Source organism: Narcine bancroftii, chromosome 1, assembly GCF_036971445.1.
Source record: "Narcine bancroftii isolate sNarBan1 chromosome 1, sNarBan1.hap1, whole genome shotgun sequence".
NCBI lineage: Eukaryota > Metazoa > Chordata > Chondrichthyes > Torpediniformes > Narcinidae > Narcine > Narcine bancroftii.
The window spans coordinates 387486496-387504089 of record NC_091469.1 but is presented as its reverse complement, the minus strand read 5'-3'; positions in this window follow the sequence as shown (position 1 = coordinate 387504089).

The window sequence follows — 17594 nt, the reverse complement described above, 5'->3', positions numbered from 1 at the left end:
GCCTTCCAGACTTCTGGGGGGATTCCATCCATACCTGCTGCTTTGCCACTTTTCAGTTGTTCGATTGCCTTATATGTCTCATCCAGGGTGGGAACCTCATCCAGCTCTAGCCTTAGGGGCTGTTGAGGGAGCTGGAGCAGGGCGGAATCTTGGACTGAGCGGTTGGTACTGAAAAGAGATTGGAAGTGTTCTGACCATCGGTTGAGGATGGAGATCTTGTCGCTGAGGAGGACTTTGCCGTCTGAGCTGCGCAGCGGGCTTTGGACTTGGGGTGAGGGGCCGTACACAGCCTTTAGAGCCTCGTAGAAACCCCTGAAGTCGCCAATGTCCGCGCTGAGCTGTGTTCGTTTGGCGAGGCTAGTCCACCACTCATTTTGGATCTCCCGGAGTTTGCGCTGAAGATGGCTGCATGCGCGACGGAAGGCTTGTTTCTTCTCTGGACAGGACGGCTTTGTAAGGTGAGCCTGGTGGGCAGCTCGCTTCTTTGCCAGCAGCTCCTGGATTCCCTGGCTGTTTTCGTCAAACCAGTCCTTGTTTTTCCTGGAGGAGAAGCCCAGTACCTCTTCAGTGGATTGCAGTATGGTAGTCTTCAACTGATCCCAGAGGGTTTCAGGGGACGGGTCCGTGAGGCGGGTTGCAACGTCGAGCTTTGCTTTGAGGTTTGCCTGGAAGTTTCCTCTCGCTTCGTCTGACTGCAGTTTTCCAACATTGAACCTCTTTCTGGGGGCTTTATTGTTCCTGGGCTTTGGCTTGAAGTGAAGGTTGAGCTTGCAGCGAACCAGCCGGTGGTCAGTGTGGCATTCCACGCTAGGCATGACCCTGGTGTGGAGCACATCTTGTTTGTCCAACTGCACGAAAACCAACAAGGTCGGGTCAGATACAGCAATGAGCTCTCTGAACCCTTCTCCATTAACAATGGCGTGAAGCAAGGCTGTGTTCTCGCACCAACCCTCTTTTCAATCTTCTTCAGCATGATGCTGAACCAAGCCATGAAAGACCCCAACAATGAAGACGCTGTTTACATCCGGTACCGCACGGATGGCAGTCTCTTCAATCTGAGGCGCCTGCAAGCTCACACCAAGACACAAGAGAAACTTGTCCGTGAACTACTCTTTGCAGATGATGCCGCTTTAGTTGCCCATTCAGAGCCAGCTCTTCAGCGCTTGACGTCCTGCTTTGCGGAAACTGCCAAAATGTTTGGCCTGGAAGTCAGCCTGAAGAAAACTGAGGTCCTCCATCAGCCAGCTCCCCACCATGACTACCAGCCCCCCCACATCTCCATCGGGCACACAAAACTCAAAACGGTCAACCAGTTTACCTATCTCGGCTGCACCATTTCATCAGATGCAAGGATCGACAATGAGATGGACAACAGACTCGCCAAGGCAAATAGCGCCTTTGGAAGACTACACAAAAGAGTCTGGAAAAACAACCAACTGAAAAACCTCACAAAGATAAGCGTATACAGAGCCGTTGTCATACCCACACTCCTGTTCGGCTCCGAATCATGGGTCCTCTACCGGCACCACCTACGGCTCCTAGAACGCTTCCACCAGCGTTGTCTCCGCTCCATCCTCAACATCCATTGGAGCGCTCACACCCCTAACGTCGAGGTACTCGAGATGGCAGAGGTCGACAGCATCGAGTCCACGCTGCTGAAGATCCAGCTGCGCTGGATGGGTCACGTCTCCAGAATGGAGGACCATCGCCTTCCCAAGATCGTATTATATGGCGAGCTCTCCACTGGCCACCGTGACAGAGGTGCACCAAAGAAAAGGTACAAGGACTGCCTAAAGAAATCTCTTGGTGCCTGCCACATTGACCACCGCCAGTGGGCTGATAACGCCTCAAACCGTGCATCTTGGCGCCTCACAGTTTGGCGGGCAGCAGCCTCCTTTGAAGAAGACCGCAGAGCCCACCTCACTGACAAAAGGCAAAGGAGGAAAAACCCAACACCCAACCCCAACCAACCAATTTTCCCTTGCAACCGCTGCAATCGTGTCTGCCTGTCCCGCATCGGACTGGTCAGCCACAAACGAGCCTGCAGCTGACGTGGACTTTTTACCCCCTCCATAAATCTTCGTCCGCGAAGCCAAGCCAAAGAAAGAAGAAAGATATATATATATATGGAAGGGTGATATCATGACATGGGCATCATAATGTCCAGCAGAGGATGGGCTTATACCCAACACATAGGTATACAGCTGTTCATTTCCACAGTCCACAGTAGAGGGGAGTCAGACTTCCACGTGATTGCAATACATTTTTTTGCTAATGCCAGTGAAATTTTTATAAATGAAATTTGATATTTAGTCAATTTTTTACTTATTTCAATAATATAGCTCCAGGTCTTCCGCAAAGGGCATCCCTGTTATCCTGGTTCATTTTTCTGCAAAATCTTGCCAAAATGGCAAGATGTAGCATGTAGAAAAGTTCCAATTTCAGTCCCACATCTGAAACACATCTCTGAAATTTCTGCTTTTGATTTATGTAACTTCCTTGGAGTAAGATATAATTGGTGCAGAAAATTATGTATTTTGGGAAATTTTGAATGGAATCCAAGTATTACAGTCTCCCTGGACACGGAAAAAACATTCAACTGTTTGGAATAGTTCTTTCTATTTAAAGCACTGGAAAAACTTGCCATATGCAGAGCATTTATAAACAGGATTAAAACTTTATACCAGTGGTTCTCAACCTATTTCTTTCCACTCACATACCACTTTAAGTATTCCCAATGCCATAAGTGTTCTGCGATTAGTAAGGGATTGCTTAATGTTGTTATGTGGGTGGAAATAAAAAGTTTGTAAACCACTGTTTTAATCGCACCTAATTGACTCACTATCTGTACGGTTTCATAATTCCAAAGGAAATGGGCCAATGACCATTTTTCTCAAGCAAACTATTTCAGTAACAGTTGGATCTAGAGCAGTGATTCTCAACCTTCCCTTCCCATTCACATACCACCAAAAGCAATCCCTTACTAATCACAGAGCACCGATGGCATAGGGATTACTTAAAGTGGTATGTGAGTGGAAAGAAAAAGATTGAAAACCACTGTCTATTTGAGGAATACCTTCCTTTAAAAAAATCCTACCTGGTCTGTATATTTTAGTTTTGGTAGATATTGCCCTAATCTATTAGCCAACGCTTTGCTAGTATCTTATAATCAGCATTTAACAGTGAAATTAGTTTATTGTTTATTTTTTAATGTAGCTTTTTTCTGTTCTCTATGTTTGTAATGTACCTTAGCTTTTTATTCTCCAGTAGTCTGTATTCTTCTTGCAGTCCTGTTCTTTGATTTTTTTTTCTAATTCTATAATATCTTTCTCCAAACTATTTACTTCTGCCATTTATTCTCTCTTAATATTTTTTGTATAAGAAATAATTTGTACCCTCAGGTCTGTAAATCCTGTACCCTCGAGTAAAAGGAATATTCTCTCTGGGATTTAATTGCCTCCATATAGCGATTAGATTTAGATCATATATGAAATAGTGTTTTTTGCCACTTTCGCATTTGTTACTGTTCTTGCAGATTTCGGCACCACCTACGGCTCCTAGAACGCTTCCACCAGCGTTGTCTCCGCTCCATCCTCAACATCCATTGGAGCGCTCACACCCCTAACGTCGAGGTACTCGAGATGGCAGAGGTCGACAGCATCGAGTCCACGCTGCTGAAGATCCAGCTGCGCTGGATGGGTCACGTCTCCAGAATGGAGGACCATCGCCTTCCCAAGATCGTATTATATGGCGAGCTCTCCACTGGCCACCGTGACAGAGGTGCACCAAAGAAAAGGTACAAGGACTGCCTAAAGAAATCTCTTGGTGCCTGCCACATTGACCACCGCCAGTGGGCTGATAACGCCTCAAACCGTGCATCTTGGCGCCTCACAGTTTGGCGGGCAGCAGCCTCCTTTGAAGAAGACCGCAGAGCCCACCTCACTGACAAAAGGCAAAGGAGGAAAAACCCAACACCCAACCCCAACCAACCAATTTTCCCTTGCAACCGCTGCAATCGTGTCTGCCTGTCCCGCATCGGACTGGTCAGCCACAAACGAGCCTGCAGCTGACGTGGACTTTTTACCCCCTCCATAAATCTTCGTCCGCGAAGCCAAGCCAAAGAAAAAAAAAAAAAATTTAATATTGAGTAAATGCAAAAGATAAAATCTTCTCTGACCAATATATTTTGTCTTCCCTCTGCTGTTTTTAAGAAGATATCATTCATAAAGGCTTCATTGCCATAATTCTGGCGATAGATATTCATAAGTGTCCGTGCTTCTCCATGAATTTTACAATGTGCCATTACATACCTTCTGGCCTGGTCAACCAATGTGCCTTCTATTAATACTGGTGTATTTTTATTAATTAGAATCGTTACTCCTCTTGCCTTTGAATCAAAAGAAGATGGTATTACTTGTCACACCCATACCCCTTTCTTTCTTTCTTTTTTTTATTTATTTAATATTTCACTGTTAACTAATACAATAATAATATATACATTCATCATTAAAATATACACAGTGACATTTCCCCCCTTTTTCCTATCACCTTCTCCACCCTCATAATATAAAGTAAAAGTAAAAGAAAAAAAACTAAGAAAAATAAATAAACAGTAAAATAATACATAAGAAAAAGAGGTTGTGTCATCTTAAATTTTTTATTTAACTGTTTTATATTTGTCATTTATTATTTTAAGAGGTGGAGGTTTGAAATTGGTTTTTAATATACTCTATGTATGGTTTCTAAATTTGCTCAAATAAAGCAGATTTGTCCCTTCGATTGTAGGTAATTTTTTCTAATGGAATACACTTATTCATTTTGATATACCATTGTTGCATTTTTAAGGTTGTTTTTGTTTTCCAATTTGTCATTATGCACTTTTTTGCTGATGCGAGTGCAATCATAATAAATCTTTTTTGAGTTTTGTCTAATTTTAAGCCTAATTCTTTGAAATTTGGTAATTGTAGTCCTCTTTGTTTATACATCTATGTTAATTTTTACCCATCCATAAAAAAATTCTTATTAATTTGTTCAGTTTCTTAAAAAAAACCTTTTTCAAGGGAATCAGTCATGTTTGAACTAGATATTGTATCCGTGGAAGTATAATAATTTTGATACAGTTTATTCTTCCTATTAAAGTTATTGGTAAATTTTTCCATTTTTCAAAATCTTCTTGTATTTTTTAAAATAATGGTTGGTAGTTTAATTTATATAGATAATTTAAATTGTTATCTATTTTGATATCGAGGTAGTGTATAGCCTGTGATTGCCATTTAAAAGGTATTTTTTTTATATTTTGTGTAATCAAGGTTGTTCATTGGTATCTCTTCACTTTTATTCATATTAACTTTGTATCCTGATATTTCTTCATATTCTTTCAATTTTATATTTAGGTTTTCTATTGATTTATTTGGGTCTATTAAATATACTATAATGACATGTGCAAATAAGCTCATTTTAAATTCTTTAACTTTTATTCCTTTTTATCTTAGGTTCCTTTCTTATCAATTCTGCTAATGGTTCTATGGTCAAAGCAAACAGAGAAGGTGATAGTGGACACCCCTGTCTGGTTGACCTACTCAATTTGAAGTGAACTGAAATGTACCCATTTGTTATTAGTTTGCTAAAGGTCCATTATATAATGCACTAATCAAATTAATAATTTTTTTGGGTAATTTGAATTTTTGTAGTATTTTAAATAGATAATTCCATTCTATCCTGTCAAAAGCATTCTCGGCGTCTTGAGTTACTGCTAAAATTGTTTTTTTTTTATTTGTGCTGTGTGGATTAAATTAATGAATTTACAAACATCATCTGCCACTCTTCTATTTTTTACGAATTCTGTCTGGACTAATTTTACTAATTTCAGTACATAATCTGTCAATCTATTTGCTAGTATTTTTGCAATTAATTTATAATCTGTATTTAGCAAGGATATTAGTCTGTATGATGCCAGAAATAATAGATCTTTTCCCATTTTTGGGATTACTGTAATTATTTCTGTTTTACATGAGTTTGGTAAATTCTGGGTTTCTTATACCCGTTTCATTACTTCAAAAAAGGGAGGAATTAATAGATTACTAAATATTTTATAAAATTCTGTAGGGAATCCATCTTCACCTGGTGTTTTATAATTCGATATTGTCATTAATGTATCTTGTATTTCTGCAATTATTAGGGGTTCTAGTAGTTTATTTTGATCTTCCAATTGTAATTGGGGTAATTCAATGTTTGATAAAAATTCATCTCTTTTGTCATTTTTCCCTGAATTTTCGGTTTGATATAACTGTTTATAGAATTTTCTAACATTTTCATTAATCTTTATTGGGTTGTCTGAAATCTGTTTGTCTTCTTTCCTTGTTGGTTATTATTATAGTTATTTTTGCTTGTTCTGTTTTAAGTTGCCAAGCCAATATTTTGTAGGTTTTCTCTCCTAATTCATAATATCTTTGTTTTGTTTTCATAATATTTTCTCCACTTTGTATGTTTGTAATGTGTTATATTTTAATTTTTTTCTGTCAATTCTCTCTTTTTCTCTGTCTCTTCCCTTCTCATTAAATCTTTTTCTATAATTACTATTTTTTTTTCTAACTGTTCTCTTTCTCGATTACATTCTTTTTAAATTTTGATCGTATAACTAATTATTTGTCCTCTAATAAAGGCTTTCATTGCGTCCCATAATATAAATTTATCTGTTATTTAATTTGTATTTATTTCAAAATATATTCTCCACCTATATGTTTTCAGTGGAATACTCTCTAAATCTATTGTCACTAATAAGGGTGAGTGGTCAGATAATAATTTTGCTTTATATTCAGTTTTTCAAACTCTTCCCTGTATCTGAGCTGACAACAAAAACATATCAATCCTAGAATAGGTTTTGTGTCTGTTTGAGTAATATGAATAATCTCTTTCTTTTGGATGTTGTTTCCTCCATATGTCAAATTATTTTCATATCATGCATTGAATTTAATGTAAATTTGGCTGCTTTATTATTTATCTTTGCCTTCCCGGGTCTAAGTTAAAATTAAAATCTCCCCCTAATAAAATGTGTCCCTGTGTGTCTGCTATTTTTAAAAATATATTTTGCAAAAATTCCTGGTCATCTTTATTCGATGCGTAAATATTCATCAAGTTCCAAAATTCAGAATAAATCTGGCATTTCATCATTACGTATCTACCCGCTGTGTCTATTATGACTTCATTTATCTTAATTGGTAAATTTTTATTAATTAATATAGCAACTCCCCTGGCTTTTGAGTTGTATGATGATGCCGTTGCATGACCAACACAGTCTCTCTTTAATTTGCAGTGCTCTAATTCAGTTAAATGTGATTCTTTTATAAATGCTGTATCTATTCTCTCTTTTTTAAGTAATGTCAGTAACTTTTTTCTCTTAATTTGATTGTGGATTCCATTAATATTAATGGTCATATAGTTTAGTGTACTCATCTTTTTTGAGTTCTCTTCCATTTCTTTAAACTTTCCATCTCTCTTCTTTTAAAATCAGTCTTTAAATTGATCTTATTCTTTACTGTATATGACAACATAACTAATAAGAAATTAATAAAAGCCATAATTAAATAAAATACTACTATTACAAAAAAGAGATAAAAATTGAAAGAGCCCATAGAGCATTGGCACTAAAACCACAACCAAACCAAAAACCATGCTCCATACTAATAAAACTATTACAATACACAACAAAAGAGAAAATGCTGGAACTGGCAAGAAAAAAAGTGAAAGAAAATAAAGAATCACTAGAACATGAAGGGAAAAAAATATTCTTTTACCCATACCCTTTTCAATTTATCGTGTTCCAATTTAGTAAGATGCTTTTCCGGCAGAAAGATTATGTCTACTTTTAATTTCTTTAAGTACGCCCAGACCCTTTTCCTTTTCACTTTCCCATTTAACCTGTTAATATTAAGACTAATATACTTTAGTGTTTCATCCATACCATTTTTCAAAAAAATATTGTAGAACAATAAAATCTTTCCAAATTTTTAAATAATACTCCAGCATTTCCCTTTAAGAAACATTTCCCTTTTAAGAAACATACACATTTCCCCTTTAAAAAATGCACAAGCATCCCTAGTTCTGATGGTGATGTAAGAGGTAAAACCTGGAAGCCTGCGGAATTTTCAGAAGAAGAACCCCTCCTTTTTGTGCCATTTTTAAATACTGATACTCTCTCAGTGCTATTTTCCCAATTAGATCGGAGACCCTATCCTGCCACTTCTCTCTCCACTTTCCTTTCTCTCCAGAGCTCTCCATGGATATTACTGTGATTTTTTTTTTTATTAGCAGTAAAAATAAAATGGTTCAACACTACAAGATAGGGAAAAGCTACATTTTTCAGTGAGTCCCATTTTAAAATGGTCTTTTCAATCTTCTTATCTGGCAGCTTTAATCTTTTCACAGCTTTTGTAAAAATTCTTTCACTATTCCTTATTCTTGAAAATTCTTCGATTACCTTCTGAGACATCGACCCTCAGCATCACTGGGCAAGTCATCAAATAGTTTAATTTTTTGGATAGCAGTTGTCTCTTTACCTCGTCAAATACTTTTCTTTTGTTTGACCAAAGCAGGGCTAAAGTCCTTGAAAAAAAATTACTTTTTCTTTGTCAGCTATTAATGGACCATTGTTTTTTTTTTGAATATTTGTATGCTGCTCCCAAGATTGCATCCGGCTCCCGGTAACTTAAAAATCTTACCAGGACTGATCATGGTCATTGATGGCAATTTCTTCTGGGTCCAAGGGTCTGGTGATCCCTTTCAATTTACAGCTTTGCAATTAGTTTATTTTGCCCAATATTTATGGGATCCATATTTCAAAAGAGCTCTCACCTGGTCTTTCCCCTCGATTCCTTCTCAGTCCAATAATTCTTACATTATTAAGTCTGCTGAAATTTTCCATATAGTTGATCTGTGTCCCATATTTTTGCTTTTTCTTCGGGAATCTTTAGCCTTTTATTTTGTCCAGCTCAGTCTCCACTTCGTCCTTCATTTAGTTGTCTTCCACACTTTCTTTAATTTCCGATATCATTACCGATATGTCTCATATTGATGATTCAATACTCATAAAGCGAGTGCACAAAGTTACATCTTGTTCAAGATATTGGCTATATCTTGGGCTGACTCCCCAGCTGGTCCCAAAGCCCCTTCGGTGTTGCTCCTCATCAGGATTTCACGTGATGTTCCTGGCTGAGCTGCTGTTTCTTCAGTTTTTGTTTTTCGTTGCCTTGGTTGTTTCATACTAGTTTTATCCATTTTTGACTATAAAATTCTGATTTTTGAACTTTCAAACTATCTTTTGAATACTTTTCCTGGAGGGCTCTTTCAGAATATATCTGCTCAGATCCTCTGCATGGCCACACCCCTGAATTTTTTTCTTTGTTTATATTTCTCTCTTTTGCATATATGTCATTTCTTGAGTCAGTGTGGGAATAGGGAGTCCAAAAAGCCAAAAGGCTGGAGATTGGGATGGTAATTGAGGACAAAGCACAAGTGCTATGCAAATCACTCACTTAGTCTGGTCTGCATGTTGTCGCCATGAATGGGCCATTGTTTTTATTTGAATATTCATATGCTGCTTCCCCAAGATTGCATAGTTGAGGTTGGAAGAGGTGCACTGGATCTTTGCCTCACCTGGAAGGGCTTTTTTTCACCCCTGTATGATGGTGAAGGAGGAATTGCCACTTGTGGTAACATCTCCTACATTGTAATGGAAGCTCTGTGTCAGAGAGGGGTGGCTGAGAAGGAATGAGTGAAGCAGGGAATCATAGAAGGGGAGTTTCTGCAAAAGGGGGAAAGCAGTGGCTAGTGGTTGCATCTGGTTGAAATGACAAAGATGTGCTGCATGCAAAACGATGAAAAGTGAAGACTAGATCAACTCTAACCCTACTCCATTTGAAGTAAGTGAGAAAAAGAGGGAAGTGCAATGGAAGGCTCCATCAACCTCAGTAGCAGGGAAGCTTTGTTTCCTGAAAAAGGATATTTCAGGTGTCCTGGAATTGAAGGCCTCACCTTCAGAGCAGATGCAGCAGAGACAGAAAATTTGTGAGACAGGGATGGCATCCTTAAAAGAGACTGAATCTTAAAAGGTGTAGTCTAAGTTGGTGTGGGAGTCCGTGGCTTTATAGTGAATGTCAGTTGAGACATCCACTGGCCACCGAGACAGAGGTGCACCAAAGAAGAGGTACAAGGACTGCTTAAAGAAATCTGTTGGTGCCTGCCACATTGACCACCGCCAGTGGGCTGATATCGCCTCCAACCGTGCATCTAGGCGCCTCACAGTTCGGCGGGCAGCAACCTCCTTTGAAGAAGACAGCAGAGCCCACCTCACTGACAAAAGACAAAGGAGGAAAAACCCAACACCCAACCCCAACCAACCAATTTTCCCTTGCAACCGCTGCAACTGTGCCTGCCTGTCCCGCATCGGACTTGTCAGTCACCAACGAGCCTGCAGCAGACGTGGACATATCCCTCCATAAATCTTCATCCGCGAAGCCAAGCCAAAGAAGTTGAGAGTCTATCTCCTGAGATGGAGACACAGAGATCCAGAAAAAGCATAGAAGGTCAAAAATGTCCAGGTGAATTTGAGAGCAGGGTTGAAATTGCAAGTGAAGGTTATAAAATTTCCAAGTTCCACATGGATACTGCACCAATGCAGTCGTCAATGTAACAGAGAAAAGGTAGGGGACTGATACCAGAAGATGTTCAGTACAAGGCTGTTCGAGGAAGCCAATGAAAAGACAGGAGTGGCTTGGACCATTGCAAGTGCCCAAGGCTACACCCATGATTTGTAAAAAGTGAGTAGTGTCAAAGAAAGGTTGGTTAGGCTATGAACAAATTCTGCCAGGCAGGTGAGATTGTTGGTGATGGGGAACGTTAGATGTTTGTTGCAGAAAGAAATAGAGTTTCTTAAAGAATTTGTACAATACACAAATGTGCTGGAGAAACTCAGCAGGTCACACAGCATCATAGGAAGCATAAGGTAATCGATGTTTTGGGCCTGAGCTCTTTGTCAAGAATAAAGATGAATGGTTCAATCCCAAACTGTTGGCTACCTTTTACTTCCTATAGATGCTGTGAGTCTTGCTGAGTTTCTCGGACAAATTTGCACATTGTGCATGATCCCAGCACCTTCAGATCTTGTTTAACATTTCAGACCTTCCCATTGGGGGTGAAAGTGTCTAAAGACTGGACATCCATCATGAAGATGAGGTGGTGGCAGCCAGGGAAATGGAACTTGTCAAAATGGTGGAAGGCATATGAGATGAAGATCAATGGACAGGACCATAAGGGTGGCAGAGAGGATCAATTGAGTCTCCCTCCCCCCCTTCCCCCCCCCCCACAATCAATGTGATCTATCATGATTATTGTCTGAAGAGGTGCACAAAATCATGAGGATCCCTCCCACCCTGCAGACATCTTTCAGTTGCTTCCATCGGGGAAGAGATACAGGAGTATCAGAGCCAGCATCACCCAGCTGAGGAACAGCTGCTTCCACAGGAAATAAGAATGCCGAACAACCGAAGGTATTTCTTACACTAACCATCCGAGACTCTCATATATACAAAACAATATTTATTTATTTGTTTGTATAGATGAAATAATTCTCCTGCATATGTATTGTTTGTCTGTATGTGTGTTTATGTCTGGTTGAGTGTCAGCATGTTTTGCACTGAGAACTAGAGAATGCTGCTTATCAGGTTGTACTTGTACAATCAGATGACAGTAAACTTGACGTGATAACTTGACGTCCCAGATGTAGGTCAGAAGGAACTAGACATGATTGAGTCATCAATGTAAAAGGAGATAAGTTTGGTGGGGCAAGAGCAGTCAGAAACAATGGGCCTACCAGGACAGTTCTGTTTGTGGATCTTGGATAAGAGATAGAAGTGGAAGTCCAGGATTATGGCACTATCAGGTTGGAGGCCATGGAGAAGAGATCTCCTGATGTGTTAAGATCTGAAACAGTGCAGAAAACAACAGCCTGGTATTCAGTGGTGGGGTTCAGGGTTAGGTTTGAGAAAGTAGCCAAGAACTGCTATCTGGCAGGATAGAGGTGAGTCCACCAGATTAGAAGACACTGCTCTTACCTGCAGGTTAAAGTTCAGGATTGGAGTGAAATAAGTGGAGAGCTGAGCATTCAGAAGAGGTGAAGTTGGAGGTTGCACTGACAATTGGAAGTGATAAGGTAATGAGAGGTCCAAGAGGGAGCATTGGAGACACAAGCAGGAGGGGATAGGCATAGAAGTAGAGGAAAAAGAGCTAAACATCATTGTGGGGCTGGAACTTGTTGAGGTGCCATTAACAGGTTTACAAAGGCAAGTCCCCTCCTGAGAATAGACTGCTCAGCACAAGGTTGGAGTAGGTCAGAAGGAATAGTTAAAGCCCAATGAGGGTTGGAGCTGGTGCAAGGGTTTGAGGGTAAAGCAAGTGGAGGCCCTTAGGTTCCCTTAGCCAACCATTTCAACTTCCTACCCATTCTTACAATGAAATGTTTGTCCTCAGCCTCAACCATTGTCAAAGTGAGGCAAAAACTTAATTTCCATCAGAAATGATACTGTCTCAAGTTCAAATTTATTATCACATGTATCAACATGCATGCAAGCAAACAGTTAGACACACATTGCAAAATCACAGAGTTACAGAGAGAGATCAGTTGGGATGGGCCAAAGGTAGCATAATTTTACTTTATTAGGTTTATTCAGGAGTTTGTTAAAAGCAGGAAACCAACCTTGAATCTGGTGGTGCATTATCTGATATTTGTGAATCTTCTTCCTAATGGGAGGTGCGTGAAGAGAGGGTGGGCAGGATGGCATGAGACTTTTGTATGTTGGCTGCTTTCCCAAGGCAGCAGGAGTTAGATAGAGTTAGTGGAAGGGACTGCACTCTTGGACTGAGCAGTTCCCACAACACACACTTATGCACCCTGAAAGGATGCTTTCTATGGTTCTCTGTAGTTGTTAAGACATAGAAGTGTTATGCCAAATTTCCTCAGGTTGATGAGGAAATAGAAGCACTGATGTGCTTTAATTGTCATTGCCATTGCAACAATATGGGTGGAGATATTTACACTAAGGAATTTAAAGCCATTACTACCTGTTGATGAGGACCAGGGAGTGCAACCTTGACAATTATTTTTCATCCATTGATGTTGCTCGACCCACAACTCCCCCAGAAGACTGTATGTAGTTCCAGATTCATTCATCTTCTGTCTCTCATGTACCTCCGCCCATCTCCATCCTGTGAAACCATAAGACACAGGAGATGAAATAGGCTATTCAGCCGATTGAGTCTGCCCCATCACTCAATCATGATCTGATCCATTTTCCCACTGCCAGGCCTTCCCCCATAACTATTGATGTCCTGAATAATCAAGAATCTATCAATCTCTGCCTCAAATACACCTAACGACTTGGTCTCCACAATGGTCTGTGTCAACATTCCACAAATTGACCACCCTCTTGCTGAAGAAATTCCTCCACATCTCTATTTGAAGTGGCCACCCTTCATCCTGAAGTTGTGACCTTTTGTCTTCATCTCTCCCACCATGGGAAACAACCTTTCCACATCTACTCTGTTCATGCCTTTCAATGTTCGAAATGTTTCAATTAGATCCCCTTTCATTCTCTTAAATTCCTACAAGTACAGGCTGAGAACCATCAAACTTTCTTTCCTTGTATGATAATCCTTTCATTCCCGGAATCATCTTTGTGAACCTCCTACAACAGAACATCCTTTCTTCAAGTAATGAGCCCAAAACTACTCAATACTCAGTGTGGTCTCACTAGGGCCTCAACATCACATGTGTGCTCTTATATTCTATTCCTCTAGCAATGCATTTGCTTTCTTTGTCACTGACTCAATCTGCAAGTTTACCTTTAGGGTATCCCGCTTGAAGACTCCCAGATCTCTTTGCATTTGGGAGATTTCAATTTTTTGGCCATTTAGAAAATAATCTGCCCGTTTGTTTCTTCCGAAGTACATGACTGTACACTTTCCAATATTGTATTTCATTTGCCACTTCATTGCCCATTCTCCTCATCTATACATCCTTCTTCAGCCTCCCTATTTCCTCAACACTACCTGCTTCTTTACCTACCTTCATATCATCTGCAAACTTGGCCATAAAGCCATTATCTAAATCATTGATACACAACATGAAAAGAAGAGGCACCAACAATGATACCTGTGGACACCACTAGCAATCGGAGTCAACCAGAATATGATCCCTGCATTCAGACTATGCTTTCTTTCTATTGTCCAATGCTCTACCCACACTAGTATGTTTCCTGTTTTTCCAGGGGTTCTTATCTCATCAAGTAGCCTCATATGCAGCACTTTGTCAAAGCCTCTGAAAATCCAAATACACAACATTGACTGCATCTCCTTTATCTATCCTAATTGTCATTTCTTCAAAGAATTCCAATAGGTTTGTCAAGCAAGATTTTCCCTCAAGGAAATCATGCTGGTGTTGGCCTATGCAGTCATGTACCTCCAAGACATCCATAACCTGATCCTTGATAATTGACTCCAACATCTCTTATTTCAGATTTATTGTCAGAGTACATACATAACATTACATACAACCCTGAGATTCCTTTTTCCTGCAGGTGTGGTAGAATTACAACTAATTCGTAAGGCAAAAAATAAACTGCACACAGTTTAAACATGTAAACAATCAAAAGAACTGTAAAAAGATAACGAAAGTAAACAAACTGACTGTGCAATACAGGGAGAGCCAAGAAAATCATTAAAATGCACAAGTAAGAGTCCTTAAATTAGACCATGATTGAGCTTGTTGTTGAGGAGTCTGATGGTAGAGGGTGTTCCTGAAACTGGTGGTGCAAACATCTGCCCAACTACTGACACTAACCAGTCTATAATTTATTTTCTGCTGTCTCTCCCCCTTCTTGTGGCATTTGCAATTTTCCAATCCTCTTGAGCATGCGAGAATCTATTGATACCTGAAAGCTCATTACTAAAGTATCCACAATCTATAGCTACTGCTTTCAGAACCTGAGGATGCAATCCATCTGGTCCAGGAGACCTATCTACCCTTAGACCATTCAGCTTTCTGGGCACCTTCTCCCTCAGCACAGTACAGGCTCTTTGGCCCTCAATGTTGTGCCGACCCATATATTCCTTAAAAAATAGTACTTCTACACAAACTCCCAACCAGCCACCTCTACCTGTGCACCAAATGCATCTCACTTTGGTTCCTACCCCCCCTCCTGCCCACCCCACTCCCATGAATCTAGTTTAACCGTTCCCTCTACTGCATTTGCACACCTCCCTGCCAGGATATTGGTTTCCCACCAGTTCAGGTGCAACTGGTCCCACTTGTACAAATCACCCCTTTCCCCTGAAAAAGGTTCAAATTATCCAAAAACTTGAAATCATCCCCCAGAGATTATCACCTTGGGAGGTCATGCTCTTCAGTCCCTTTCCTAACTCTTTAAACTTATTTTGCAGGATGTCCATTCCACTCCTGCCTGTGTCACAGGTACCAATATGTACCACAACCTCTGGCTCCTCACCCTCCATAGCCGCCTGTGGTAGCAGAATGTTTTTGAAGGGGAAGGTGAACAGCCAGAGGTTGTGTTATATGTTTCTACCAAAACCATAGGCAGAAGTGGAGTAAACATCCTGCAAAATAAGTTTAAGGAGTTAGGAAAGGGACTGGATTAGATGTTGTGTCATGCACCAGAGGTTAGGCCAAAGGAACCAATGGGGGGTCGGGGGGGCATGGCTCACAATGTGACAGAGTTTAATTTGAGATTTAACAAGGAGAAACTAAAGTACGATGTATTGGAACAGTAAAAACCCTGGTATCCAGCACCTATTGGGATTGGTAGATGCCAGATAAGTGTATTTTCCAGTTGCTTGAGATGTAGTCTTACGATGCCATTTCTGATTTTTCCTTGAAGAAGGGTTCAGGCCTGAAACGTTGGGAATATAGATGTTGAATAGACCAGCTGAGTTCCTCCAGCATTTTGGTGTTTTTACTTTTTCACACAATGGCCGCTCACTTTCTACCTGTTTCAATTTTTTTTCTGCTTGAATAAGTAACTACATCAGCAATCTGGGGCACCTCTCAGCAGTTATGATGTCTCAAGTGCTTCTTGGTAGTCTGGGTGAAGGACATTTTCAGGATTAATGTTAATATTTATATATTATCCACATTGGTGCAATACTACCCGACCTCAATCTAGTGGAAGACAGTGCTCAGCAACTGTAATGGAGGATTTAAACCATGCTTTTGCTTATGCAAGGCTGAGTATCAGTAACCTAATTTAAGAATAATGTATGCATAATTCCACCATGGGGCCCAGAGATGCATGTGAATCAGCAGACATAATCTAATTTACACCATGAGGCCCAGAGATGCAGTTGTCTTTTGTTGGTCGCAGACTGTCAGGCGAGACCTTGAAGATAAGTAAACCATTTATTCAAAGTGATAAACTATGAGTAAACAATTTTTGGGTAATATAAGCCATGGTCCAACTGCTGAAGTTTCAGACTCTCTGAGGGGTGGAAACATCTCTCAGTAAGAAAAAGAACTTCTAGAGTCCAACCAATGTCCCGGTCGGGGGAGGTGGAGAAGCCTCTACTGGCGCCCCGATACCTACTACAAATGTGCGGTCGTTGCCTCACTTTGGCAGTTGGGGCCAGTCCAGGCGTTGATAAGTATAATTGGGAAGGGCTTGCATATTGTAGTTTGAAATTAACTTTAGATTTAGTAATAAAGATTTGTATAAACTGAAGTGCTCTTGGCGTGTGTCTCTGTTTTCTTTCGGTAGCTCAAACATTGTGATCAATCTAAAACGAACAAAGTGAGAGGTACAAGTTTACCAGAACAGCAACTAAATTTGATTTTGCTATCTTTGTAGCCATATGAGTTCCTCCAACATTTCTGTGTGTCTTTATTACAATCATAGCATCTCTAGAATTTCATGTTTCACTCTGGCAATATTTAAAAACCATTTCCTCCATACCTTGATGAAGGGCTCCAGCCCAAAACATTGGTTAGTTATCTTTATCTTTGCTACATAAAGTACATTGTTTGACCTGCTGAGCTTCTCCAGTTTTTTTGGAAATATTATTTATCTGGCTAAATTCCAACCCAAAATGCACCATTAACTTTGCCACAGCAGCAATCCTTGAGGCCCATGAGTTAATGAATCTCCTGCACCTCCTTTTAAAAAAGGGAACACTTGGAGTTTAATTCACCTATAAGCCTCAACACAATGGATTTTATCCTGAAAATGCTGACATAAAGTCTGAGTGTCAGGTTGGAGAGAATCCATATCTTAAGGGGTGGGTTGGGGGGGGGGGGGATGTCATCTTTAACACTAAAGATACTGTGTGAAGCAGGGCTGCATTCACACAGGGAGACTGGTACTTCTGGAGAAAACACAGAAAAAGACACTGTTTCAGGAGATTGTGGGGAAAAGCATGGTTGACAGAACCAGAATAATAGATGATTTGTACACAAGGAAATCTTGTGGCGATATAATTGTGACCTTAACAGATGGATTTCTCATTGGACATGTTCAGCCACAAAGCCCCATGCTATG